The following is a 27,210-nucleotide window of genomic DNA, read 5'->3' as shown; positions in this document are numbered from 1 at the left end:
TGTGTTTTCACAGATCTTAAACCCACCAGAGCTCCATTACACTGTTTTGATGATACTACTTTACCCTCCTATCTCCCTAAGCAATCTGGGAAGGTAGGCATTAGTCTTTGGTTTCCATGGTATTAGCCTGGCATTTACCTAGTGGGTACTGAATAAATATTTGTTTATTATTTGAAGAAATCATACAAGTCCTTCTTATATACAACCACTAGTATTGCTTACTAGAGACCTTTCAGGGAGGACTGACATGATTTTCTGGCTTTCTCCATTCACAGTGACTGTAGATCTCTGAGATGGCAAGGCAGGCACCTCTCTTATGCTATCTCAGCCTCTTCCCTGAACTACCAAGAATTTAAATTATAGAGACTAAATGAGCAACCCAACTTTCATTTCCACTAACTCTATCTGCAATTTTTTTTAAGTTTGTATGCCATGCTGCCAAGAGAGATTTTTAGAACAACTCCTACGAGTTTTCATTTCATTTCATTTGGCCTGTGTGAGATGTATACTATACTCTATGTTAAATAGAGCTGTTACCACTTATTTGAGCTCTTTTGAAGGAAGACTTACCTAGATGCAAAGCAGGCAGAATAGAAGAATTTACATTTTAATGAATTATTTTATTCCCTTAGTAAGAACTCTTTGGGGAGCAGGGAACCTCAGACATTGACTAGTATTGACTTTTGGACTTTCGTGGAAACTGCAGAGCAGGGGTGTATATTGCCTCTGTGTTAAGTGATGAGACAACTCGTTACCTGTTCTGGACATGTGGAGGCAGTTAAATTATGTTGTTCCCCAAACCCATCTAAGATTCCACCTGTTTGTATTTCCCTGTTATCTGCCATCTTGCTTAATAGTCCCAACCTCTGATCAATCAATACTTTATAGATGACAAAATTTGCTATAAGATGAAATATGAATCATGGTTCTTAGCCATAAGGAAATTGAAATTTAGTTGAGAAGGTAAAGAATGAAATGATTAGCAAGTAATACAGGGCAGAATGTTAAACAGGATATTCCTTTGGCAAATACTTACCAAACATCTATTATGTGCCAGGCAGTGTACAAGGAACTAGACCTAAAGTAGTAAATAATAAAAATCTCTCACTATATGTACACATGCATGCTAAGTCGCTTCAGTCATGTCTAGCTTTGTGCAACCCTATGGACTGTGTATTAATTGGAATATATGCATTTATATATTTACTGGAGTATTGCTTTACAATATGTTGATTTCTGCTGTACAAAAAAAATGAATCAGTTCTAAGTATATATATATACCACCTCCCTCTTGAACCTGCCTCCCTCTCCTTCCCATACCACCCTCAAGGTCATCACGGAGCACCGAGCTAAGCTCCCTATGCTACACAGCAGGTTCCGACTAGCTGTCTATTTTACACATGGTAATGTATGTATGTCAATGCTACTCTCCTAATTTGCCCCATACTTTCCTTCCCTCCCTGTGTCTGCATGTCTGTTCCTGACATCTCAGTCTCTATTTCTGCCCTGCAAATAGGTTGATCTGTACCATTTTTCTAGATTCTACATATATGCATTAATATACAATATTTGCTTTTCTTTTTATGACTGCTGATTTCACTCTGTATGACAGAGTCTAGTCCATCCACATCTCTACAAATGATCCTATTTTGTTTCTTTTTATGGCTGAGTAGTATTCCATTGCATACATACACCTTGTCTTCTTTATCCATTCCTCTGTTGATGGACATTTAGGTTGCTTCCACGTCCTTGCTATTGTAAATAGTGCTGTACTTTATAGTAGAGAAAACCAGAAATTAAAAAGCCAACTTTTGGATCCACCCACCCCCAACCCCCAAATCCTCACTTGTCTTTAGCTGAAGATGGTATATTTAAGGTGCTGAGGAACTGGAATGGGGAAGGCTGTGAGTATCTAGTGACAGCATGATTGATTCACTGAAGAAGAATCAGAGGGACACAAGGCCACAACAAACCACATGTGGAATCTTCGTTCTGACCAGATTTCAAACCCTGAACCTTTGGAGTGGGAGCACTGACTCCAAGAACCTAAACTACCAGAGAATTAACCCTCAGTTCAGTTCAGTTCAGTTCAGTTGCTCAGTCATGTCCGACTCTTTGTGACCCCATGAATCACAGCATGCCAGGCCTCCCTATCCATCACCAACTCCCAGAGTTCACCCAGACTCACATCCATTGAGTCAGTGATGCCATCCAGCCATCTCATCCTCTGTCATCCCCTTCTCCTCCTGCCCCCAATCCCTCCCAGCATCAGAGTCTTCCAGTGAGTCAATTCTTCACATGAGGTGGCCAAAGTATTGAAGTTTCAGCTTTAGCATCATTCCTTCCAAAGAAATCCCAGGGTTGATCTCCTTTAGAATGGACTGGTTGGATCTCCTTGCAGTGCAAGGGACTCTCAAGAGTCTTCTCCAACACCACAGTTCAAAAGCATCAATTCTTCAGTGCTCATCCTTCTTCACGGTCCAACTCTCACATCCATACATGACCACAGGAAAAACCATAGCCTTGACTAGACGGACTTTTGTTGGCAAAGTAATGTCTCTGATTTTCAATATGCTATCTAGGTTGGTCATAACTTTTCTTCCAAGGAGTAAATGTCTTTTAATTTTATGGCTGCAATCATCATCTGCAGTGATTTTGGAGCCCCCCAAAATAAAGTCTGACTCTGTTTCCAGTGTTTCTCCATGAAGTGATGGGACCAGATGCCATGATCTTCATTTTCTGAATGTTGAGCTTTAAGCCAACTTTTCCACTGTCCTCTTTCACTTTCATCAAGAGACTTTTTAGTTCCTCTTCACTTTCTGCCATAAGGGTGGTGTCATCTGCATATCTGAGGTTATTGATATTTCTCCTGGCAATCTTGATTCCAGCTTGTTCTTCCTCCAGCCCAGCATTTCTCATGATGTACTCTGCATAGAAGTTAAATAAGCAGGGTGACAGTATGCAGCCTTGATGTACTCCTTTTCCTATTTGGAAGCAGTCTATTGTTCCATATCCAGTTCTGACTGTTGCTTCCTGACCTGCATATAGGTTTCTCAAGAGGCAGGTAGGGAGTATCAAATAGTGAGAACTCACAGAAAGGAAACCACTTCAATACAAGACCCAGCATCACCCAACCACCAGTAGCACCCAGTGGAGGGTGCCTCATCTAAACAACAAACAAAACAAAAATACAAAGCCAATTATCAGAAGACAAGAGTGCCACCTCACTCAGCCTTGCCCATCAGAGGAGAAACAAACATACAAAAACTTAGCGCAAATCTCACCTTATATAAAGCTCACCAAACCACTGGGCTAAACTTAGAAGTGTAGAAACCAAAAGGAAGAAAGAATTCAACTTTACTTGAAACCTGAGAAAAGAAGACCTCAAACACAGTTACTTAAAAAAAAAATGAAAAGGCAAAGAAATACTGCATAAATGAAGGAGCAAGCTAGAAACACAGAAGTCCAAATAAATGAAGAGGAAATAGGAAAATTACCTGAAAAAGGATTCAGAATAAAGATAGCAAAGATGACCAAAAACCTTGAAAACAAAATGGAGAAAATGAAAGAATCAATTAACAAAGACCTAGATGAGTTAAAGAATAAGCATACAGAAACAAACAACACAATTACTGAAGTTAAAAATACTCTAGAATGAAACAATAGCAGAATATCTGAAGCAAAAGAACGAATCAGTGAGCTGGAAGATAAAATGGTGGAAATAACTTCTGAATAGCAGACTAAAGTAAAAAGAATGAAAAGAGCTAAGGACAGTCTCAGAGACCTCTGGGACCATATCAAACACACCAACATTTGAATTATAGGGTTCCCAGAAGAAGAAGTTAGAAAAAGAAAGGGTATGAGAAAAGTTTTGAAAAGATTATAGTTGAAAATTTCCCCAACTTGGAAAAGGAAATAGTCAATCAAGTCCAAGAGGCACAAAGAGTCCCATACAAGATAAACACAAGGAGAAACAGGCCAAGACACTTACTAATCAAATGAATAAAGGCTAAACAAAAAGAAAGAAGATTAAAAGCAGCAAGGGAGAAGCAGCAAGTCACATACAAGGGAAACCCTATATGCTTAACAGCTGATCTTTCTGCAGAAACTCTGAAGGCCAGAAGGGAATGGCAGGGCATATTTAAAGTACTGAAAGGGAAAAATCTACAACTAAGATTACTGTACCCAACAAGGATCTCATTCAAAACTGATGGAGAAATAAAGAGCTTTTCAGACAAGCAAAAGTTAAAAGAATTCAGTACCACCAAACCAGTTTTACAACAAATGTTAAATGGACTTATATAGTCAAGAAATACAACAGAAGAGAAGAGATCTACAAAATCAACCCTAAACAATTAGAAAATGGCAATAGGAACATATATATATATTATATATGTTTATATATACAAATGTTTATATATATATATAAATAATTACTTTAAATGTAAATGGATTAAATGCTCCAACCAAAAGACACAGACTGGCTGAATGGATACAAAAACAAGATCCATATATATTATTCTGTCTACAAGAAACCCACTCTGGACCTCAAGACGTGTATAGACTGAAAGTAAGAGGATGGAAAAATATATTCCATGCAAATGGGAAGAAAAAAAAAAAAGCTGGAATAGCAATCCTCTTATCAGAAAAAATAGACCTTAAAATAAAGAAGATTACAAGAGATAAGGAAGGACACTACATAATGATCAATGGATCAATCCAAGAGGAAGACATAACAATTGTAAATACCTATGCACCCAATATAGGAGTACCTCAGTACATAAGACAAACACTAACAGACATAAAAGGAGAAATTGACAGTAACACAATAATAGTAGGAGACTTTAACACCCCACTCACACCAATGGACAGATCATCAAAACAGAAAATTAATAAGGAAGCACAAGTCTGAAATGGCACATTAGATGAGATGGATCTCATTGATACTTTCAGGGTATTCCATCCAAATGCAGAAGAATACACCTTATTCTCATGTGCGCATGAAACATTCTCCAGGATAGACCACATCTTGGGTACAAATCAAACTTCAGTAAATTTAAGGAAATTGAAATTGTATCAAGCATCTTCTCTGACAACAATGCTATGGGACTAGATATCAATTAAAAGAAAAAAAAACTGTAAGAAATACAAACACATGGAGATTAAACAATGCATTTCTAAATAACCAAAAGGTTACTGAAGAAATCAAAAGAAAAATCAAAAAAATTCTAGAAACAAATGACAATGAAAACACAACAACTCAAAACCTAAGGGATGCAGCAAAGCAGTTATAAGAGGGAAGTTTATAGCAATACAATCCTACCTCAAGAAACAAGAAACACATGTACACCTGTGGTGAATTCATGTCAATGTATGGCAAAGCCAATATGATACTGTAAAGTTCAAAAAAAGGAAAAAATAAAGAAGAGGAAGAAAAAAAGAAACATATCAAATAGACAGCCTAACTTTATAGCTAAAGCAACTGGGAAAATAAGAAAAAAAATTAGTAGAAGGAAATAAATTATAAAGATCTGAGCAAAAAGAAATGAAAAAGAAATGAAAGAAATAATAGTAAAGATTAATAAAACTAAAAGCTGGTTCTTTGAGAAGAGAAACAAAATTGACAAACCCTTAGCCAGCCTCATCAAGAAGAAAAGAATCAACAAAATTAGAAATGAAAAAAGAGAGGTTACAACAGACAATGCAGAAATACAAAGGAGTATAAGAGACTATTCTGAACAGCTATATGGCAATTAAATAGATAACCTGGAAGAAATGGACAGATTCTTAGAAAAGTTCAATCTTCCAAGACTGAACCAGAAAGAAATAGAAATTATGAACAACCCAATTACAAGCACTGAAATTGAAGCTGTGATCAAAAATCTCCCCAAAACAAAAGCCCAGGACCAGATGGCTTCACAGGAAAATTCTGTCAAAAATTGAGAGAAGAGCTACTGCCTATCCTTCTAAAATTCTTTCAAAACGTTGCAGAGGAAGGAACACTTCCAAACTCATTCCACTAAGCCACCATAACCCTGACACCAAAACCTGACAAAGCCAACACAAAAAAAGAAAAGTACAGACCAATATCACTGATGAACATAGATGCAAAAATCCTCAATGAAATTTTAGCAAACAGAATTCAGCAGCACATCAAAAAGTTCACACACCATGATCAAGTTGGGTTTATTTCAGGGATGCAAGTATACTTCGATATACACAAATCAATCAATGTGATACACCGTATAAACAAATTGAAAGATAAAAACCATATGATAATCTCAATAAATGCAGAAAAAGCCTTTGACAAAATTCAGCAGCTATTTATGATTCAAACTATTCAAAAAATGGGCATAGAAGGAAGCTACCTCAACATAATAAAGGCCATTATGATGAGCATACCGCAAACATTATTCTCAATGGTGAAAAACTAAAAACATTCCCACTAAGATCAGGAACAAGACAAGGGTGTCCACTTTTTCCACTATAATTTGACATAGTTCTGAAAACCCTAGCTATAGCAATCAGAGAAAAAAAGGAATTAAATGGAATCCAGACTGGAAAAGAAGTAAATCTCTCACTGTTTGCAGATGACCTGACACTGTACACAGAACACCCTAAAGATAGTATCAGAAAATTACTAGAGCTAATCAGTGAATTTAGTAAACTTGCAGAATACATCAATACACAGAAATCACTTGCATTTCTATATACTAACTATGAAAAATCAGAAAGAGAAATTAAGGACTCAATCCCATTTACCACTACAACAAAAACAATTAAATATCTAGGAATAAATGTACCTAAGGAGACAAAAGTACTGTACACAGAAAATTATAAGACACTAATTAAAGAAATAAAAAATGACATAAACAGATGGAGAGATATTCCATATTCCTGGGTAGGAAGATCAGTATTGTGAAAATGACAATACTACCAAATGCAATCTACCAATTTAATGCAATCCCTATCAAATTACCAATGGCTTCTTTCACAGAACTAGAACAAAAAATTTGACTATTCATATGGAAACAAAAAAGAACCCAAATAGCCAAAATGGTCTTGAGAATGAAGAATGGAGCTGGAGGAATCAAGCTTCCTGGCTTCATGTTATACTACGAAGGTACAGTTATCAAGACAGTATGGTACTGGCACAAAAACAGAAATATAAGCCGATAAAACATGATAGAAAGGCCAGAAATTAACCCATGCACCTATGGGTACCTTATTTTTGACAAAGGAGGCAAGAATATACAATAAGGCAAAGACAGCCTCTTAAATAATGGTGCTGGGGAAAAACGGACAGCTACCTGTAAAAGAATGAAATGAGAACACTTCCTAATACCATGCTGCTGCTGCTGCTAAGCCACTTCAGTCATGTGTGACTCTGTGCGACCCCATAGACTGCAGCCCACCAGGTTCCCCCATCCCTGGGATTCTCCAGGCAAGAACATTGGAGTGGGTTGCCATTTTCTTCTCCAATGCATGAAAGTGAAAAGTGGAAGTGAAGTCGCTCAGTCATGTCAGACTGTTTGCGACCCCATGGACCACAGCTTACCAGGCTCCTCCATCCATGGGATTCTCCAGGCAAGAGTACTGGAGTGGGCTGCTATTGCCTTCTCCTCCTGACACCATACGCAAAGATAAACTCAAAATGGATTAAAGACCTAAATGTAAGACCAGAAACAATCAAACTGTTAGAGGAAAACATAGGCAGAACACTCGATGACATAAATCTAAGCAAGATCCTCTATGACCCACCTCCTAGAGTAATGGAAATAAAAACAAAATAAACAAGTGGGACCTGATGAAACTTTAAACCTTTTTCACACAAAGGAAACTATAAGCAAGGTGAAAAGACAACCCTCAAAATGAGAGAAAATAATAGCAAATGAAACCACTGCCAAAGGATTAATTCCCAAAATATACATGCAGCTCATACAACTCAATACCAGAAAAACAACCCAATCAAAAAGTGGGAAAAAAGACCTAAACAGATATTTCTCCGAAGAAGACATATGGATGGCTAACACATGAAAAGATGCTCAACATCCCTCATTATTAGAGAAATGCAAATCAACACTACAATGAGATATCACCTCACACCTTTCAGAATGGCCCTCATCAAAGAGTCTACAAACAATAAGTGCTGGAAAGGGTGTGAAGAAAAGGGAACATTTTTGCATTTTTGGCGGGAATGTAAATTGATACAGCCACTATGGAAAATGGCATGGAGATTCCTTAAAAAAGTAGTAATAAAACCACCGTATGACATGGTATATGGCATATACCTTGAGGAAACCAAAATTGAAAGAGACACATGTATCCTATTGTTCATTGCAGCACTATTTACAATAGCTAGACATGGAAGCAACCTAGATGCCCATGGACAGATGAATGGATAAAGAAGGTGTGGCACACATATACAGTGGAATATGACTCAGCCATAAAAAGGAACACATTGGAGTCAGTTCTAATGAGGTGGATGAACCTAGAGCCTATTATACAGAGTGAAGTGAGTCAGAAAGGGAAAGATAAAGACCATATTTTAACATATATATACGGAATCTAGAAAAATGGTACTGAGGAATTTGTTTACAGGGCAACAGTGGAGAAAGAGAGAGAATAGACTTATGGACATGGGGAAAGGGAAGGAGATGGTGAGACGTACGGAAACAGTAACATGGAAACTCACATTACCATATGTAAAATAGATAGCCAAAGGGAATTTGCTGTATGGCTCAAGAAATTCAAACAGGGGCTTTGTAGCAACCTAAAGGGGTGGGATGGAGAGGGAGAAGGGAGGGAGGGGGTATATGTATACCTATAACTGATTCATGTTGAGGTTTGACAGAAAACAGCAAAATTCTGTAAAGCAGTTATTCTTCAATAAAAAATAATTAAAAAAACAAACTTTGGTTAAAGATTATATCAGAGTTCAGTGGTAGTAGAAGGAAAATAAAACAGGATGATATGATAAATATGGATAGGTGGAGTGTGGTAGAAAATGGGAGAAACACTTTCGAAATGTGTTGCTTTATACTGGGTTGTCATTTGAGCTTTCGCCTGAGTTACTAGAAAGAGTCAGCCATGTGGAGGTTTAGAGGAACAGATTCCTGACAGAGGGAATAGTAAAGATCAATTTTTACTATTTGTAAAATGGGTCCAATTAATGGGGGAGAGAGAAAGAAAATCACTAATGGACAGGGGGATGTTGTTATCAACAGCACAGAGAAATGTTAGGTCTGCTTCTCTGTGTTGTTTCTGTATTATTACTGCTTGTGAGACTGAGATGCACTATTATTGTAGCTTTATAGAGATGGGTTATATACTTGTTACTTTTTTAATGATTAAAAATGCCAATGCCTTTTTGTTTTATATTTTGAATAAGTAATGCAAAGAGTCAGACATGACTGAGCTACTAAACTGAACTGAACTGAACTAATGCTAGGACACAGAATTTAAGCAAACACAGTGAGATGTGTTCTTTTTGACCCACCCCACAGGCACCCCAACTCCCCACTGGGGGGTAATTAGTGCCCAGCTGTGTGTTCTTGCAATATCTCTCCCATCCTCATTGTTTATTTCTTAAGCCTTCTCTTTTGATTTTTATTAAATGCTTAGGATTCTGTTTTGCCTGTGTGTTAGTGGTAAGCTTCCTCAATAGCTTTTATTTCTAAAGGATGTTTTGCTACTCTTAAATTTGTAATAGTAGCTTACTTTCCTTAAAACAGTCTTAGGAGGACTAGGGCAAAATAGTACAATGGTAACTGAACATCTTCAATTTTTCAAGTGCATAGAATTCACAGGTTAATTGCAGATATGGATAAATTATTTTTTAAAAGAAACAGTATAAATGAGTTGAAAAAAGAATCCCTGAGTTAGGCATCCAATAATTTGAATTCTGGGTATGTCTCTCTGCTTAAATAATGTCATGACATTACATATATCACCTAACTTCTGGTCTCATTTTCACATCTATTAAGTGGAAGAGGTGGTCTCTTCCCTTTTTAATAATTCTCTAATTTTAGCTGAAGACCGAAGTTTTACTCCACATGCTTACCTATGGAATTTCACTAACTCAGCATAGCCATGCAGTTATATTCCCACTGGGAAAATGAAAGGTTTAAATAAGAGTTCACAGGTACATTTTTTGACATATCTAAGAGCAGCATTTATATTATATTTGCTCAAGTTTGATGATATGATAAATAGACTCATTTCATAGTATATTTGAAATGAGTTACCTCACCTTATGAGGTAACCTCACCTTATGTCATTTACAAAGTAGATGTTATGTAAATATCTATCAACTTTCTGACTATGGTTGCTAATTCATATAAAGTAATTGTGTGAGACCATGAATTATTACCCCTTGCTGCCCCTTCTCCCTTTGCCTTCAGTCTTTCTCAGTATCAAGGTCTTTTCCAATGAGTCAGGTCTTGGCATCAAGTGGACTAAGTATTGGAGCTTCAGCAGCAGTGCTTTCAATGAATATTCAGGACTGATTTTCTTTAGGATTGACTGGTTTGATATCTTTGCAGTCCAAGGGATTCTTAAGAATCTTGTCCAGTACCAGATTTGGGAGAATGGCATTCTAACATGTATACTATCATGTAAAAATTGAATCGCCAGTCTATGTCTGACGCAGGATACAGCATGCTTGGGGCTGGTGCATGGGGATGACCCAGAGAGATGTTATGGGGAGGGAGGTGGGAGGGGGGTTCATGTTTGGGAACGCATGTAAGAATTAAAGATTTTAAAATTAAAAAAAAATAAATAAAAGCATCAGTTTTTTTGGTGCTCATGGTTAGATACCATCACTGACACAATGGACATGAGTTTGAGCAAACTCCAGGAGATAGTGGAGGACAGAGGAGCCTGGCATGCTGCAGTCCATGGGGTTGCAAAGAGTTAGACACAACTTAGCAACTGAACGACAACAATGAATTATCAGGCCATGTCCCTGATCTTTAGAAATAGCAGGGAGCTTATCCCTCAAGATGAAGCAGCTAGCTGAGTTACATGAGAGAAACAAACCAGGTATTTAATTTTATCTGGGCCACTCTGTGGTGCTAGAAAGTAACATAGAAAAAAGTTTCCTGTTCTAGTATATGTGCTGCCAAAGTGAGCACAGAAAAAGCAGTTCCCGGATTCCAGAGAATAAGCAGTTCTGATTCCAGAGACTGAAACTCCTCTGTTAAAATAATCACATCAAGTGCTCATTCACTGTTTTAATAAGAATTAAGAATGTACTCTATGTGTTAGTTGTCTGCTAGAGAAATACAGCTTCTATGTCTCTAGAGGAATATGTAAACCATTCAAATCATGCCAATAAAAGAGAGAAAAATACTAAAAACTAAGAAAAAAAGAGATGCTTAGAGAAAGAAAAAAAAAAAAAGATGGCTCCAGTTTGTAGAGAATCTGAAAATTCTTTATGAAGGATTCATGAAGGTGGCATTTGAGCTGGGCCTTGAAGGGTACAACATCACTTATGGTCTAAATATAAATAATTCCACTTTGAGGACAGTTCAGTTGGATGGATTTCCATGAATGGAAATGTAAAATGCAATAGTTCTCTGGTACTATCTGTACATATAAGCCAAGAGTTCTTGGTAAAAGAGGAAGCAGTCCTACATTATTTACAGCCATGTGTTACAGGAATAAAAAATGTATGAGTTGCAAAAATTTGATGGCTAAGATTTCTCATAGCTGAAGTGAATTGGTTTCCAACCTGGATCCTATCAGACAGGGTGGTCACTTTGCATTTTCCCTCCCTGCAGCGTTGCCCAGGCAACTATCTCCTCTGATGGAAGATGCCATTAGGGCAGCACTTCCAAAAGGATTTTCTGCAGAACACGAGCTTCAAGATGCTCTGGAAGGAAAAAAGCAATTCCATAGACAAATAACTCAGGACAATAATAAAGACTGTGTTCTGTAATCGACACTTACAATGCATATTTGTCTTAGAGTCTCTGCAAAGTCTCTCAGAGAGAAGCCTTTCTTCTCTCAAGAAGGAAACCTGTTTCATTTTGGTCAGTTTGGTGTTTTCCAACCCAATTTTATTAAAAGACAAATTTTAAAATGCTTCTGTTGAGGTAAAATTTACATGCAGTGTGATCCACAAACCATAAGTATATAATTTAATCAATTTTAATAAATACATTTGTGTAATCATCACCCAAACCATGATGCAGAATGTTCCTTTCATCTCCCCAAGTTCTCTCTTACCCTGTTTAAGTCAATACTTATCTCCATTGAAAACTACTCTTCTGATTTTTGTCATTACAGATTGTTTTGCCTGTTCTTACATTTTATTTATGTGGAATCATACCATAGGAAATCTTTTGTTTCTGTCTCATTTTTCTCAACATATAAGACAGCTTGTGTTTTAGACATTTACTCACGATGTTGTATCTATAGATCACTTATTTTTATTGCTAGGGAAGTATTCCACTCTATGGATGTACTACATTCATTCTTCTATTGAACAATTTATTTGTCTTCAGGTTTAGAGATTATGAATAAGGTATCTTTGAATATTATTGTGGGACTTTTGTGGACTTCTATGTTTGTTTATGTTAGATAAATGTCTACAAAAGAATTTGGTAGGTGCATGCAAAACTTCACATTAACTCTAGCAACGTATGAAAGGTGTTTCACATATCACCCACATTTGATATTGTCAGTCTCTTCAGTTTATCGTCCTAGTGAGTGAAATAAACTATACTTCCCTTAAATGTTAGAATTCAACAGTAAAACCGTAGGGTCTTGGAATAATTTTTGTGGAAGGTTTTTGGGGGCAGGATAATTTAATTCATCATGAGAAGGTTTGTTTTGTGGTAATATATTCAATTTACTACTAAATAGTTTATTTGTCTCTTATCTTTCTTCCTGATTCACTTTGACAGCTTTTGTTTTAGAGAAATTTTTCCATTTCAAGGAGTTTGTCACATTTATCAGCATGCAACTATTTCATTAATATCTTTTTTAATTAAAATTTTATCAAAATACAGTTGATTTACAACGTTATGTTAGTTTCAGGTATACAGCAAAAATGATTCAGTTATACATATAAAGACAAGTTATATATATATTTATATATTTTTTAACATTCTTTTCTATTATAGGTTATTATAAGATATTGAGTATAGTTTCCTGTGATATACAGTAGATCCTTATTGTTAGCTATTTTTTATATATTGTGTGGATAGTTACTTCCAAACTCTTAATTTATTCCTCCCCCACCTTTTTGTTGTTGTTGTCCAGTTGCTCAGTCATGTCTGATTCTTTGTGACCCCATGGACTGCAGCACGGCAACCTTCCCTGTCCTTCACCATCTCCCAGGGCTTGCTCAAACTCATGTCCATTGAGTCAGTGATGTCATCGAACCATCTCATCCTCTGTCTTTCCTAGCATCAGGGTATTTTCCAATGAGTCTGCTCTTTGCATCAGGTGGGCAAAGTATTGGAGCTTCAGCATCAGTCCTTGCAATGGATATTCAGGGTTGATTTCCTTTAGAATTGACTGGCTTGATCGTCTTGCTGTCCAAGGGACTCTCAAGAGTCTGCTCCAAGACCACAGTTCAAAAGCATCAATTCTTTGGTGCTCAATCTTTTTTATGATCCAGCTCTCACATCTATACATGACTACTGTAAAAACCATAGCTTTGATTAAGTGGACATTTGTTGGTAAAGTGATGTCTCTGCTTTTTAATACACTGGCTAGGTCTGTCATAGCTTTTCTTCCAAGAAGCAAGCATCTTTTAATTTTGTGGTTGCAGCCACCATCTGCAGTGATTTTGGAGCCCAAGAAAATAAAGTCTGTTACTGTTTCCATTGTTTCCCCATCTATTTGCCATGAAATGGTGGGACCTGATACCATGATCTTTGTTTCTTGAATGTTGAATTTGAAGCCAGCGTTTTCACTCTCATCTTTCACCTTCATCAAAAGGCTCTTTAGTCCCCCACCTTTTGTAAGGCTGCATATCACCATCCTGCTTCTTTAACTTAAATGCAGAGTACATCATGAGAAATGCCAGGTTGGATGAAGCACAAGCTGGAATCAAGATTGCCAGGAGAAATATCAATAACCTCAGATATGCAGATGACACCACCCTATGGCAGAAAGTGAAGAGGAACTAAAGAGCATCGATGATGGTGAAAGAGAAGGGTGAAAAAACTGGCTAACAACTCAACACTTAAGAAATGAAGATCATGACATCCAGTCCCATCACATGTGCTGAACAGATGCAGAAAAAGTGGAAACAGTCACAGATTTTCTTTTCTTGAGCTCCAAAATCACTGTGGACAGTGACTGCAGCCACAAAATAAAAGACTCTTGCTCCTTGGAAGAAAAGCTATTACAAACCTAGACAGTGTATTAAAAAGCAGAGACATCACTTTACCAACAAAGGTCCATATAGTCAAAGCTATTAATTTCCCAGTAGTCATGTATGGATGTGAGAGTTGGACCATAAAGAAATCTGAGTGCCAAAGAATTGATGCTTTTGAATTGTGGTGCTGGCGAAGACTCTTGAGAGTTTCCTTGGACAGCCGGGAGATCAAACCAGTCAATCCTAAAGGAAGCCAACTCTGAATATTCATTGGAAGGACTGATGCTGAAACTGAAGCTCCAATACTTTGGTCACTTGTTCCAAAAAGCTGACTCATTATAAATGACCGTGATGCTGAGAAAGATTGAGGGCAGGAGGAAAAGAGGTTGACAGATGATGAGATGGTTGGATAGCATCACTGAATCAATGTACATGAGTTTGAGCAAACTCCAGGAGACAGTGAAGGAGAGGGAAGACTGGTGTGCTGCAGTCCATGGAGTCACAAAGAATCAGACATGACTTAGCTCCTGAACTACAACAATGAAAAGAGCTTCATATAGCACCTTTATAACTCAGTTCTGCTAGTATTACATTTTCTCAGTTTTTGTATATTTGAAAGTGTTTTTTGTGTTATATTTGCTTTTGAAATGTATTTTTCTAGAACTAGAAGTATAAGTTGAGATTTGTTTAATATTCACACTTAAGAGATCATCTCATTGTTTTCTGGCCTCCTTCATTTCTGATGCAAATTAAACTGTCATTTTTATTGTTCTCCTGAGCATAAGGTTTCACTTTTTTCTGGATTGTTTTGAGGTATTCTTTTTTTTGTTTGTTTTAGAAATTTGACTATAAATATACTTTGCTGAGCTTTTTGAATCTCTAAATTGGTATTTTCCACCAAACCTGGGAGCCTTTTGGCCATTAATTAACATTAATGCAGTCTTATACTTTTATCTTGTTCTAGGACTTTAATTATATATATTAAATGTATATATGCATATATACATATATAGATTGTTTGACATTGTTCATATAGGCCATGGATATATAGCTTTCTTTGGTCCTTTAGTCACTTCAGCTTAAATAGTTTTTAATGTATCTGTGTTCAAGTTAACTAATCCTGTCTTCTGCTATCTCTGATTTGCTGATAATGCATCTAGTCACTATTTCATTGCTAATACTGTAATATTAAGTTTTAGGATCTCTATTTAGTTCTTTCTTTAGGGTTTGCATTTCTCATCTATAATTTCCTATTCATTCCTTGAGTTTCATTATGTCACCTCACCCCCTGCCCATACCTTTAAAGTTATTCAATATATTTAAAATAATTTATGCTAAATCCATCAATTGTGTAATCTCAGTGACTATGTGTCTATTTTTATGGATTTTTCTCTTGACATCCAGGTTTTCTACTTCTCACATGTGTAGTTATTTTAATGGATACTGTTTATGCTAACATAGACCCTGTATTCTATTTTGTTGTTCTATCAAATGTTGATTTTTGTCTTAGTAGGCTGATCATCTTGAACTCAGGGTGCCTCAACTTGATTCTTTTATGGGGTATTTATTGCATTTTGTTATCAGGAAATTCTCTTAGTTCTGGACCATAGTATTTAATCCTAGGTCTTGGCCCTTCCAGTGTTTCAGTGGAAAAGCTCTGATGGTTCAAATTCCAAGTGTTTCTATGTAGCTGGGATCCAACTCTGTTTACCCTATGGTACGTGGAGACTAAAATATCCCGTAAATCTTTTCAGGTTTCTAGCTGTTGCTTCCCACTGAACTTTTCATACTGTTTTCTGTACATATACAGTCCAGCCATCAGCCAGGGCCTGAAAACAGTTTATATGCCAATTTTATGGCTCCTCACTCTGGCATTTCTATTTTCTCAGGTCTCCCTCCTCGTTCTCCAACCTCTTTGACAGCCCTGAACATTTTTTCCATAACATTTTAATTCAGAAAGGCTGACTCTTCCTGCTTGAGGTTTAGATATCTTGATAGAGAGTGGCCTCCCCAGAATAGATGTATAAACATGAATCTGATCCTGTTGGTTCTAGTCTTCCCATGATCAAATCCATTTCAGTTTTTTCCCCCTACTTTTGATCCTTCTCCAGCACCTTTAAGTTATTGTTGATGTTTTTATAAGCTAATTTGTTTAGAGTTTGTGACTTTTAACTAAAAAAGGTCAGTCCTTTGAAAAATACACTGCTATTGCAGAATCAGAATTACTAGTGGCTTGGGCTCCCTGGTGGCTCAGACAGTAGTCTGCCTGAAATGCCCTGGGTCTGGAAGATCCCCTGGAGAAGGAAATGGCAACCCACTCCAGCATTCTTACCTGGAAAATCCCATGGATAGAGGAGTCTGGCAGGCTAGAGTCCGTGAGGTCACAAAGAGTGGGACAGAACTGAGCAACTTCACTTTCTTTGTTTTTTTTTAAGAAGTTAGAATTGTCCTGTCATGTTTCATGAAATTAGTATTCCAGGTTACATCATTTTTGCTTCTCTAGACCATGTATAAAAATTCAGTGTGTCCTATAGATATGAATTACTTATTCCATTCAGTAATATTTGTTAAGCCCTGATACTGTAGTTGGCAATGTTTTAGGCATTCATGGAGGCAAAAATAAAGGTAAAACTTACTCTCAGCCTTCAAAGATCTTATAGTCATTCAGTTACTCATCGAATAATTATTTATGCCAGTGATAGTGAGAATATTAAAAGATTTTGTTCAAAAAACTGGGTGAAGGGTAAATAGTGAAGCCAAAATTACTTAAATAACTATATGATTACAGAAATTAAAATTCTGTTAAATGTAGGAAAAGTCACTTCCTATGCATGCCGAGGATTGAAAGTATAGATTTAAAGTGAAGACTACAAAAAACTATTGAGAAAAGATATCTGAGCTGAGACTATAAGTTAATTAGGCAAAGAGAGGGGCAAAAAGGAAAACATTTATGTCAGAGGGAACAGTATAAACAAAGGCTCTGAGGGATCAGAGAGTAAATGAACTTTGAGAAATATTTGTGAAGTAAAATGAACAGTTCATAGTGATGGATTTAATGTTAAGACTATATGAAGGAGAAGGAAAAGTCAAGGATGGTATTAGAGGTTTGGAGTTCCAAGGTATGAGATATTTATGGTGATATGGAGCTTCCCTGGTGGCTCAGATGGTAAAGAATCTGCTTGCAGTGCAGGAGACCCAAGTTCGATCCCTGGGCTGGGAAGATCCTCTGGAGAAGGACGTGGCAACCCACTCCAGTATTCTTGCCTGGAGAATTCCATGGACAGAGGAGCTCCTATGGGCTACAGTCTATCAGGTCACAAAGAGTCAGACAGACTGAGTGACTAACACACACACAGTGATATAGACTGCAGAAGGAGGACCTGGTTAATGAAAGGGTTAAAGGCAATGGTTTGAACATGGTGAATTTGAGGTGCCTGGAAGACACCAGTTGACCATATTTAACTAGCAAATAGGATGTATGGTGCTGTGGCCATAAGTGGGTACTTCAGCCATTCTTCCTGCCTATTCTTCGACCAACCAGCAAGCTGGTATCCTTAGAACCCTGAAATTTTCTCTGATGACACTTCCATCTAACAAATTCGATCAGTTACTATTTATTGAGCACTATGTATATTCTAGGCATCATATAAATTGTTGAGGATATGATTTCAGACAAGACAGACAAGGAACCCCTTGTCTGGGTGAAACAGGCAAAAACTATATAAACAAATGACTGAATAATAAAATTTCAGACAGTACTCTGAGAAAAGTTAAACTAAGGTGATGGTATATTCGGTTGGAAAGATGTGCAACTTTGTACATAGTGGTCAAATAAGCTTTTCTGACATTTTGTCTGCAACCTAAATGATGAGAGGAGTCATCTGAAGAATTCTGAGCAGGACATTTCTGGAGAAAGGAAACATCTAGAGAAAGATCCTGAGGTAGGAAGGAACTAATATTTTCTTGTGTGGCTGGATTTTGATCACTGAGAGGAAGAATGCTAGGGACCTGCTGATGTACTGATGTCCGCCTAAAATGTCCTAATCAGACCAGCTTTCCAGATGATGGGTTTTATAAGCCTTTTGACACCTTGTACACAGGCTAACCTGCTAAATCAGGAAAGTATTTAAATGAAGTAAGGAGTGTCAGGAATATCACTTTTTGAGCATTTCCTTGAGACTGTAATAAAATCCATAAAATAAAGCATCTGTGGATATTTTTTTAAATTATGAATCATCCACATGTCCTCATTTGTTTGAGGAAAGAAGAGACAAGATTGAAAAGTTTAAGCCTGGTATGCTGTTTTATAGGGCACAGAGATAGGCTATGGTTTGTATGATCGTGAATAATTTCCACTGAAATAGTCAAAGTGGGTCAGTGTCTAAGCATGGTGTAGACTAAGAGATAATAAAATATGTTATAAAGGAATATTTTTTTGTCCTGTTATGTTACTCAGTGTGATTAAAAGAAGGAATCCTCCTGACAGGAGCTGTCACATCCTCTCAACAGTGCTTAGTGACAGTTGAAGTTCCTGGTTTCCTTCCAGATTGTCATTTAGTTAATTTGGGGCTGGGTATGGGGGATTTGACAAATCACATGTTTGCCAACTAAACAATACACCAAATTCATGCTGCTTTCTCCCTCCACTCATAGTTTTCCCAGTGTCAGAATTTTCTGTGGAAAATGATGGGACCTATTTGGAAAGCATAAATGTGCATGCAAATCAGAGCTGTAGGCGCGAATGTAGAGCTATTAGTGTCTAACAGGACCTGTTCAGGTTATTTATGCCCCAGTTACTCCTTGGAAACGAGAATAAACTCGGCAGAATTTTGTGGATGAGGACATAACAAAAACCTAGTCTAATAATTGTGAAACATATGTCCTCCTACAATTTTCATAAAAATCCTTTTTTCCCTAACTTGTCCTCAATGTATCCACTTAGGTTAATTTAGGTAAAGTCTGTCCAGGTACACTGAAGTAGAGAGGTGAGATAGATACATAGATATTTTAGAAATAGAAAATTGCTATTTAAAAAAAGCACCCATCTTGGCCTGGATGTCTAGAGAGTCTTTAATTTGATGATCCAGAGAGATGATATGGGGTGGGAGCTGGGAGGAGGATTCAGGATTGGGAGCTTATATACACCCGTGGTGGATTCATGTCAATGTATGGAAAAACCAATACAGTATTGTAAAGTAAAGTAAAAAAAAAAAAAATCACTTATATTCATCAGAGAACTACCTACTTATTTTCTACTTTATTGGGATATATATTATTTTTTGCTGTAAGTATTTTGGGGACTTGAGACATCTAGTCAAATCACCTAGGTCCCATAGGTTTTCATGGATCCCAGCAAATAAGCCCTGAGAAGATTCTAAAAGATCATCATGTTCCACAGTCTTTTTTTAGGCTAAAATGCTGAAACAATTGATTAAGGCTATTCTGTCAGCTGGGCTTCCCTAGGAGCTCAGATGGTAAAGAATCTGCCTGCAGTGCAGGAGACCTGGGTTCGATCCCTGGATCAGGAAGATCCCCTGGAGAAGGAAATGGCAACTCACTCCAGTATTCTTGCCTGGAAAATTTCTTGGACAGAGAAGTCTGGCAGAGTCCATGGAATTGCAAAGACTTGGACATGACTGAGTGACTAACACACACACACACACACACACACACACACACACACACACACACATTCTGTCAGCTATTGGCAGAGGGAGGCTGAGTATTTCTAGCCCAATGCTTTGTCATCTAACCTAGAAAAGAATAGCTCATCTGAATGTCATTTCCAGTTTTGTTTGGCTATTCAGATATTTTGTGACTACACACCATGTCTGGGTGCAAGGGGCACTCTTTGTGACAGGTGCTTTGGCCATATTGGCTTAAACTCCCTCTCCAGATCTTTCTCTTTAAATACCCACACATGAGTCTGTGGACAGTTGACTCTATGTGTAAGCCACCATTATGCATAAACATCTCAGCTTAGTTTTCTCTAGCAAGAGTCCATCAATAGCAATCCTTTCAAACTACTTTGCATAGTCCAACAATTTTATATTTCAATTTGTATGCCTATTTATCACATATAGGTCCTAGATTAATAATATTTTCTCTGGGATTTTACCACAATAGGGATTGACATACGTAAGAAATCGTACAACCAGGCAAAATCTAAGTGTTGTCCACATTTGTTGTTGTTCATTCACTAAGTTGCCTCTGACTCTTTGTGACCCCATGGACTGCAGCATGCCAGCCTCTCTCTCCCTCATTGTCTCCTGGAGTTTGCCCAAGTTCACGTCCATTGAGTCACTGATGCCATCCAACCATTTCATCCTCTGTCATCCCCTTCTCCTCCTGCCTTCAGTCTTTCCCAGCATCAGGGTGTTTTTCAATGAGTCAGCTCTTTGCATCAGGTGGCCAAAGTATTGAGGCTTCAGCTTCAGCATTAGTCCTCCAATGAATGTTCAGGGTTGTCTGCAAATACCATAATATTTCAACTTTGGACAAATAAAAGACTTAAACTTGCTCCCTAGGAACTGTTCCTCTCCTTTCTGTCTTTCTGTTGCAGTAGCCTGGTCATCTGATCCACTGTTCAATTATTTGATTTTCATGCATATAGTATTCAACAGATATTTACTGAGTATTGCTGTATATCTGTTAGTGTTTTATAAGCCAAGGACCCAAAGGTAGATAAAACAAATTCCTGCTTCTCAGGGAGGGAGCTTACGTTCTAATGGGGGAGCAGAAAGGTAAAGCAAGATAATAGGATAAATGATTTAAAGGCCAAAATAATTGAACAAGTACAGAACTTCTTTCAGAGCATATCCTGGCATGGAGGAGTTGTTTAGAGCATGGCAAATTACCCACTTGCTAGAAATTAGAATCCAATAGCTGTTACGCATCTCCCGGATGCCAAAAGTCTAATCACATCATCACCAGAATCCAGAAACTTAAGGGAATGAGGGAAGAGAAATTTGTCAATTTGGATATTGACAGAAGACTTCTCCCTGCATTTATTCCAAGGCAAATAGTTTTCCTCCAGTTTTGTTTACATTTGGTATTTGTATCAAGCTCTTATTTTCTTCTGATAACCCATTAACTTAAAAGTAGCTCTTATGAAGTAACAGTGACTTTTCCATTATTGAGTATCTGTTTCAAAGTCATTTAATCTTCCAAGCAGAATTTGTTGTATAAAGCTTTATGCAGCCAAGAATAATTTATTTGCAAATGTAGCAGTAGCATACAGTCAGCCAAATAAATCGAGTTTTTCCTCCAAATAATATTCTACTGAAAGTTTAAATGTTTCTAGTCTGTGTTTCATTAGAATTTGAATAGGTATGTGCAGCTACTCAAAATGTTCTCTGATAGTGAAATATTATTTGGGAAACAGAACCCTGTAAACATACAGCCTCCCTTCAGCATACCAACACATTCAAATGTCCTACTCAAGGATATTGTTTGAAAGACAACACTGATTAAATGAAAAAATATGGTTCAGATTGTGATTAGAATACTGTGCACTAGGTAACTAATATGGCAAATATACATATAAAGATAAAGGTACCTTCTCTTACAATAATTATGAAGACTTTTCACTCTACTTCAGCAGTATTTTTCAAAAAGGTTGTAATAAACATTAAAAGTTTAAGAGAAATTGTAAAATGATTTATGAGGCCATAAGCTTTTATACTACCTGTTGTCGTTGTTCAGTCGCTAGGTCATGTCCAACTCTGTGACCCCATGGACTGTAGCATACAAGGCTCCTCTGTCCTCCACTAATCTCCTGGAGTTTGCTCAAATTCATGGCTAAGTCAGTAATTCTCTCTAACCACCTCATCCTCTGCCACCCTCTTCTCCTTTTGCCTTCAATCTTTCCCAGCATCGGGGTTTTTCCAATGGGTTGGCTCTTCATATCAGGTGGCCAAAGTATTGGAGCTTCACCTTCAGCATCAGTTCTTCCGATGTATATTCAGGGTTGATCTCCTTTAGGACTGACTGGTTTGTTCTTGCAGTCCAAGGGACTCTCAAGAGTCTTCTCCAGCACCACAATTCAAAAGCATCACTTCCTCAGTGCTCAGCCTTCTCTATGGTCCTTCTCTATGGTCCAACCCACATCCATCCATGATTACTAGAAAAAACACAGTTTTGACTATATGAATCTCTGTTGGCAGAATGATGTCTCTGCTTTTTAATACAATGTCTGACTTTGTTATAGCTCTTCTTCCAAAGAGCAAGCATCTTTTAATTGTGTGGCTGAAGTCACTGTCTATAGTGATTGTGGAAACCAAGAAAATTAAATCTGTCCAATGCTTCCACTTTTCCCCCATCTGCTTGCCATGAAGGGACCTGATGCCATGATCTTAGTTTTTGAATGCTGAGTTTCAAGCCAGCTGTTTCACTGCCTCTTTCACCCTCATCAGGAGGCTCTTTAGTTCCTCTTCACTTTCTGTCATTAGAGTGATATCATCTGCATATCTGAGATGGTTGATATTTTTCCAGGCAATCTTGATTCCAGCTTGTGGTTCATCCAGCCCAGCATTTTACATGATGCACTCTGCATGTAGGTTAAATAAGCAGGGTGACAATATACAGCCTTGATGTACTCCTTTCCCAATTTTGAACCAGTCCATTGTTCCATGTCCAGTTCTAACTGTTGCTTCTTGACCTGCATATATATCAGGAGACAGGTAAGGTGGTCTGGTTTTCCCATCTTTTTAAGAATTTTCTACAGTCTGTTGTGATCCACATAGTCAAATGCTTTAACGTAGTCAGTGAAACAGAGGTTTTTCTGGAATTCCCTTGTTTTTTCTATGATCCAGTGGATATTGGCCACTTGATCTCGATTCTTCTGCCTTTTCTAAATCCAGTTCTTGGTTCACATACTGTTAAAAACTAGCTTGAAGGATTTTGAGCATTACCTTGCTAGTATGTGAAATGAGAGCAACTGTGTGGTAGTTTGAACACTCTTTAGCATTGCCTTTCTTTGCGATTGAAATGAAAACTGACCTTTTCCAGTCCTATAGCCACTGCTGAGCTTTCCAAATTTGCTGACCATATTGAATATAGCACTTTAACAGTGTCTTTTAGAATTTTAAATATCTCAGCTGCAATTCGGTCATTTCCACGAGCTTTGTAGTAATGCTTCCTAAGGTCCACTTGACTTCAAACTCTAGGATGTGTGTCTCTAGATGAGTGACCACAGTATTATGATAATCTGGATCATTAAGACATTTCTTGTATAATTCTTCTGTGTATTCTTGCCACCTCTTCTTAGTCTCTTCTGCTTCTGTTAGGTCCTGTTTCTGTCCTTTATCATGCCCATACTTTCATGAAATGTTCCTTAATATCTTCAATTTCCTTGAAAAGATCTCTAGTCTTTGCCATTCATTTTTTCCCTCTATTCCTTTGCATTGTTCATTTAAGAAGGCCTTCTTATCTCTCCATACCATTCTCTAGAACTCTGCATTAAGTAGGGTATATCTTTTCCTTTCCTTTTGCTTCTCTTCTCTCCTCAGATATTTATTAAGCCACTTCAGACAACCACTTTGCCTCCTTGCATTTCTTTTTCTTTGAGATGATTTTGGCCATGCCTTATGTACAATGTTTTAATAGATGTTAAACATTCCCACCTTGCTTTTCCTTATTTCATCCACTAAACATATATTTATTGGGCATCTAAGGTATGGAAAGTTATGACCAACTTAGACAGCATATTAAAAAGCAGAGATATTACTTTGCCAACAAAGGTCCGTCCAGTCAAGGATACGGTTTTTCCTGTAGTCATGTATGGATGTGAGAGTTGGACTATAAAGAAAGCTGAGTGCCAAAGAACTGATGCTTTGAACTGTGGTGTTGGAGAAGACTCTTGAGAGTCCCTTGGACTGGAAGAAGATCCAATCAGTCCATCCTAAAGGAGATCAGTCCTGGGTGTTCATTGGAAGGACTGATGGTGAAGCTGAAACTCCAATGCTTTGGGCACCTGATGCGAAAAGCTGACTCATTGGAAAAGACCCTGATGCTGGGAAAGATTGAGGGCAGGAGGAGAAGGGGCTGATAGAGGATGAGATGGTTGGATGGCATCACCGACTCAATGGACATGAGTTTGTGTAGGCTCCAGGTGTTGGTGATGGACAGGGAGGCCTAGCGTGCTGCATTTTATGGGGTCATAAGGAGTTGGACACGACTGAGTGAACTGAACTGAACTGAAGGTATGCATAGCACCCTACTGGGGCACTGGGAACAGTAATGCCTGAGATGGACACTGGCCACAGTTGTGGAAGCTATATTCCAGTGAGGACGCTGACCATTGTAACTATAGTAGCTATTTCATGATGACTGTGTTGAGCTCTATGCATGAGAGTTATAAGGTGCTCTGGTCCATATAACAGGGGACCTGGCAGAATCTGGGGTCCCATAAGTTCCCCAAGCAGCTAAACTTTCAACTGAAATCTCAAGCACAGTTTGGAATTTTCTAGATGAAAAATGAGGTGAGGACAGTGAGTGAGGAGATTGCTTTCCTGGCAGAAGGGCATCTTGAATAATGTTTCTAGAAACAGAATGAAGGCTAGTCAGTGTAATCCAGAGCTCAGAGAAGGTGAGATGTGGTTCCAGTAGGACCCATAGCAGTGTTAGATCATGAGGAGCCTTGTGGGTCACCTTAAAGGTGCAGGAATAAAGAAGCCAAAGCCTTTAAGGGTTGGAGGAAGCATAGGAAACCCATGATAAGATCTCCAAACTGCATTTTAGAAAATAACCCTCTGGCTGTTGTGTGATTTGATCAAAGGGAAATCCCTCTGGCACCTTTTACATACCAGTATGTGTTCTTGAGGCATCCTAAATAGAAGATTAAATAGATAAAGTCTGAACAGGGACCTGTGCTGTGTCCCAGGCTCTTGTCAACTATGCTAAGGGACTCAGCAGTCAGCAGAAGACACCCATTGGGATAGGCATCTCCAGGAATCATCATGGAAATGATATTACTTGCTCACTGGTTTAGACTGCCACTCATGCTCCAGTCTTGCCATTATCTGCTTTTGTTTGGAAAGCCCTTAGAATTGCTTTTATAACAAGAGTAAACCAATATACCTTGATGTTCCTGTTTTTCCTTCTGCTGCTGCTGCTAAGTCACTTCAGTCGTGTCCAACTCTGTGCGACTCCACAGATGGGAGCTCACCAGGCTCCGCCGTCCCTGGGATTCTTCAGGCAAGAACACCAGAGTGGGTTTGGCAATTGCTAATATGTTCTCTCCACTGCACAGCCAGCCTCCAACATTAAAGACATTCTCTGGACAGTGGATGCATAATTGGATACTAGGTAACTGAGCTAGGTTGCTTCTCTGTACAGTGTTGAAGAATTGATGCTTTTTAATTGTGGTGTTGGAGAAGACTCTTGAGAGTCTGTTGGACTGCAGGGAGATCCAACCAGTCCATCCTAAAGGAAATCAGTTCTGAATATTCACTGGAAGGACTGATGCTGAAGCTGAAGCTCCAATACTTTGGCCGCCTGATGGGAAGAAATGACTCATTGGAAAAGACCCTGATGTTGGGAAAGATTGAAGGCAGAGGGAGAAGGGAACAACAGAGGATGATATGGTTGGATGGCATCACTGACTCAATGGACATGAGTTTGAATAAACTCTAGGAGTTGGTGATGGACAGGGAGGTCTGGCGTGCTGCAGTCCTTGGGGTCACAGAGAGTCAGACACAACTGAGTGACTGAACTAAACTGTTGAGTGCAGCTCTCACTCTGGGCTGCTTTTATTGCCATATGCTTCTCTAAACTTTAGCTAAGGTATATTTAAGGATGCACATTTATCACTCAGCTTTAATTATGGGCAAAAGCTTTACTTAAACAAACTATTTGTTACAAGTTGATTACTGCTACTGCTAAGTTGCTTCGGTCATGTCCAACTCTCTGCGACCCCTCGAACTGTAGCCACTACCCCCCTGCCCCACGCCACCAGGCTCCTCTGTCCAAGGGATTCTTCAGGCAAGAATACTGGAGTAGGTTGCCATTTCCTTCTCCAAACTTGATTACTGGACCAAGCTAATTGGTATTCTTGATTCCAGTTCCCACCTCCTCTGATGAATCCAACAAAAATAGGAGGGGCTGACCTTGGACAGAATCATAAAATCTGGTGAACTCATGAGCTCTTTCTGTGCCTTCCTCCTTACTTCCATTTTTTTTCCCCTCCTTATAAGCTGCCTACTGTGGGTCCTGGAAAGATCCTCAGCCCCAGGTTTCATGGGCTGCTACCTTCCTTCTTCTCCCCAAACTTCCTTGTCGTGGGTCTCATCTCTCAGTCTCTACGTTGCAGGACGGTTAAACAATATATTGCTTTGCATGAAGGTGTCAAGACCGGATTATAATTTATAATGCCACCTTCTCAAGAAAACATTTACATTTTTTAAAATGAGCTTTTAGAGTTTTAACAGAACTTTGAGTACTATGGTAATACCAAATACTGTGGCATGACCATAAGGGAGGTAACCTCCAATTAAAATAAATAAATTTATATTAAAAAAAAAAACTAAAAAAAAAAACAAAAGAAATGTTTCCAATGTCCTTCATGTAAGAGCACCATGGAACATTTGGGTAGTATTTTAACTTTTACAAAGTATTTTTATCTTAGTATTTAATCCTTTTAGCAACCTTATAGGTATGTAAATGAGAGGACTGAAGTAAAAATATCTACTTGATTCCATCCACAAGACCTAACAATAAGATACAGATACTATCATATCTTGATGGAATTTAGACTACCTTGAGTATTATGCATTCAGTTCAGTCAGTTCAGTTCAGTCACTCAGTCGTGTCCGACTCTTTGCGACCCCATGTATCGCAGTACGCCGGGTCTCCCTGTCCATCACCAACTCCCGGAG

The sequence above is a fragment of the Ovis aries genome, chromosome 5 (genome assembly GCF_016772045.2).
Source record: "Ovis aries strain OAR_USU_Benz2616 breed Rambouillet chromosome 5, ARS-UI_Ramb_v3.0, whole genome shotgun sequence".
In the NCBI taxonomy this organism is placed as follows: domain Eukaryota; kingdom Metazoa; phylum Chordata; class Mammalia; order Artiodactyla; family Bovidae; genus Ovis; species Ovis aries.
The sequence above is the reverse complement of the archived record's forward strand: the minus strand, read 5'-3'. Positions refer to the sequence as shown.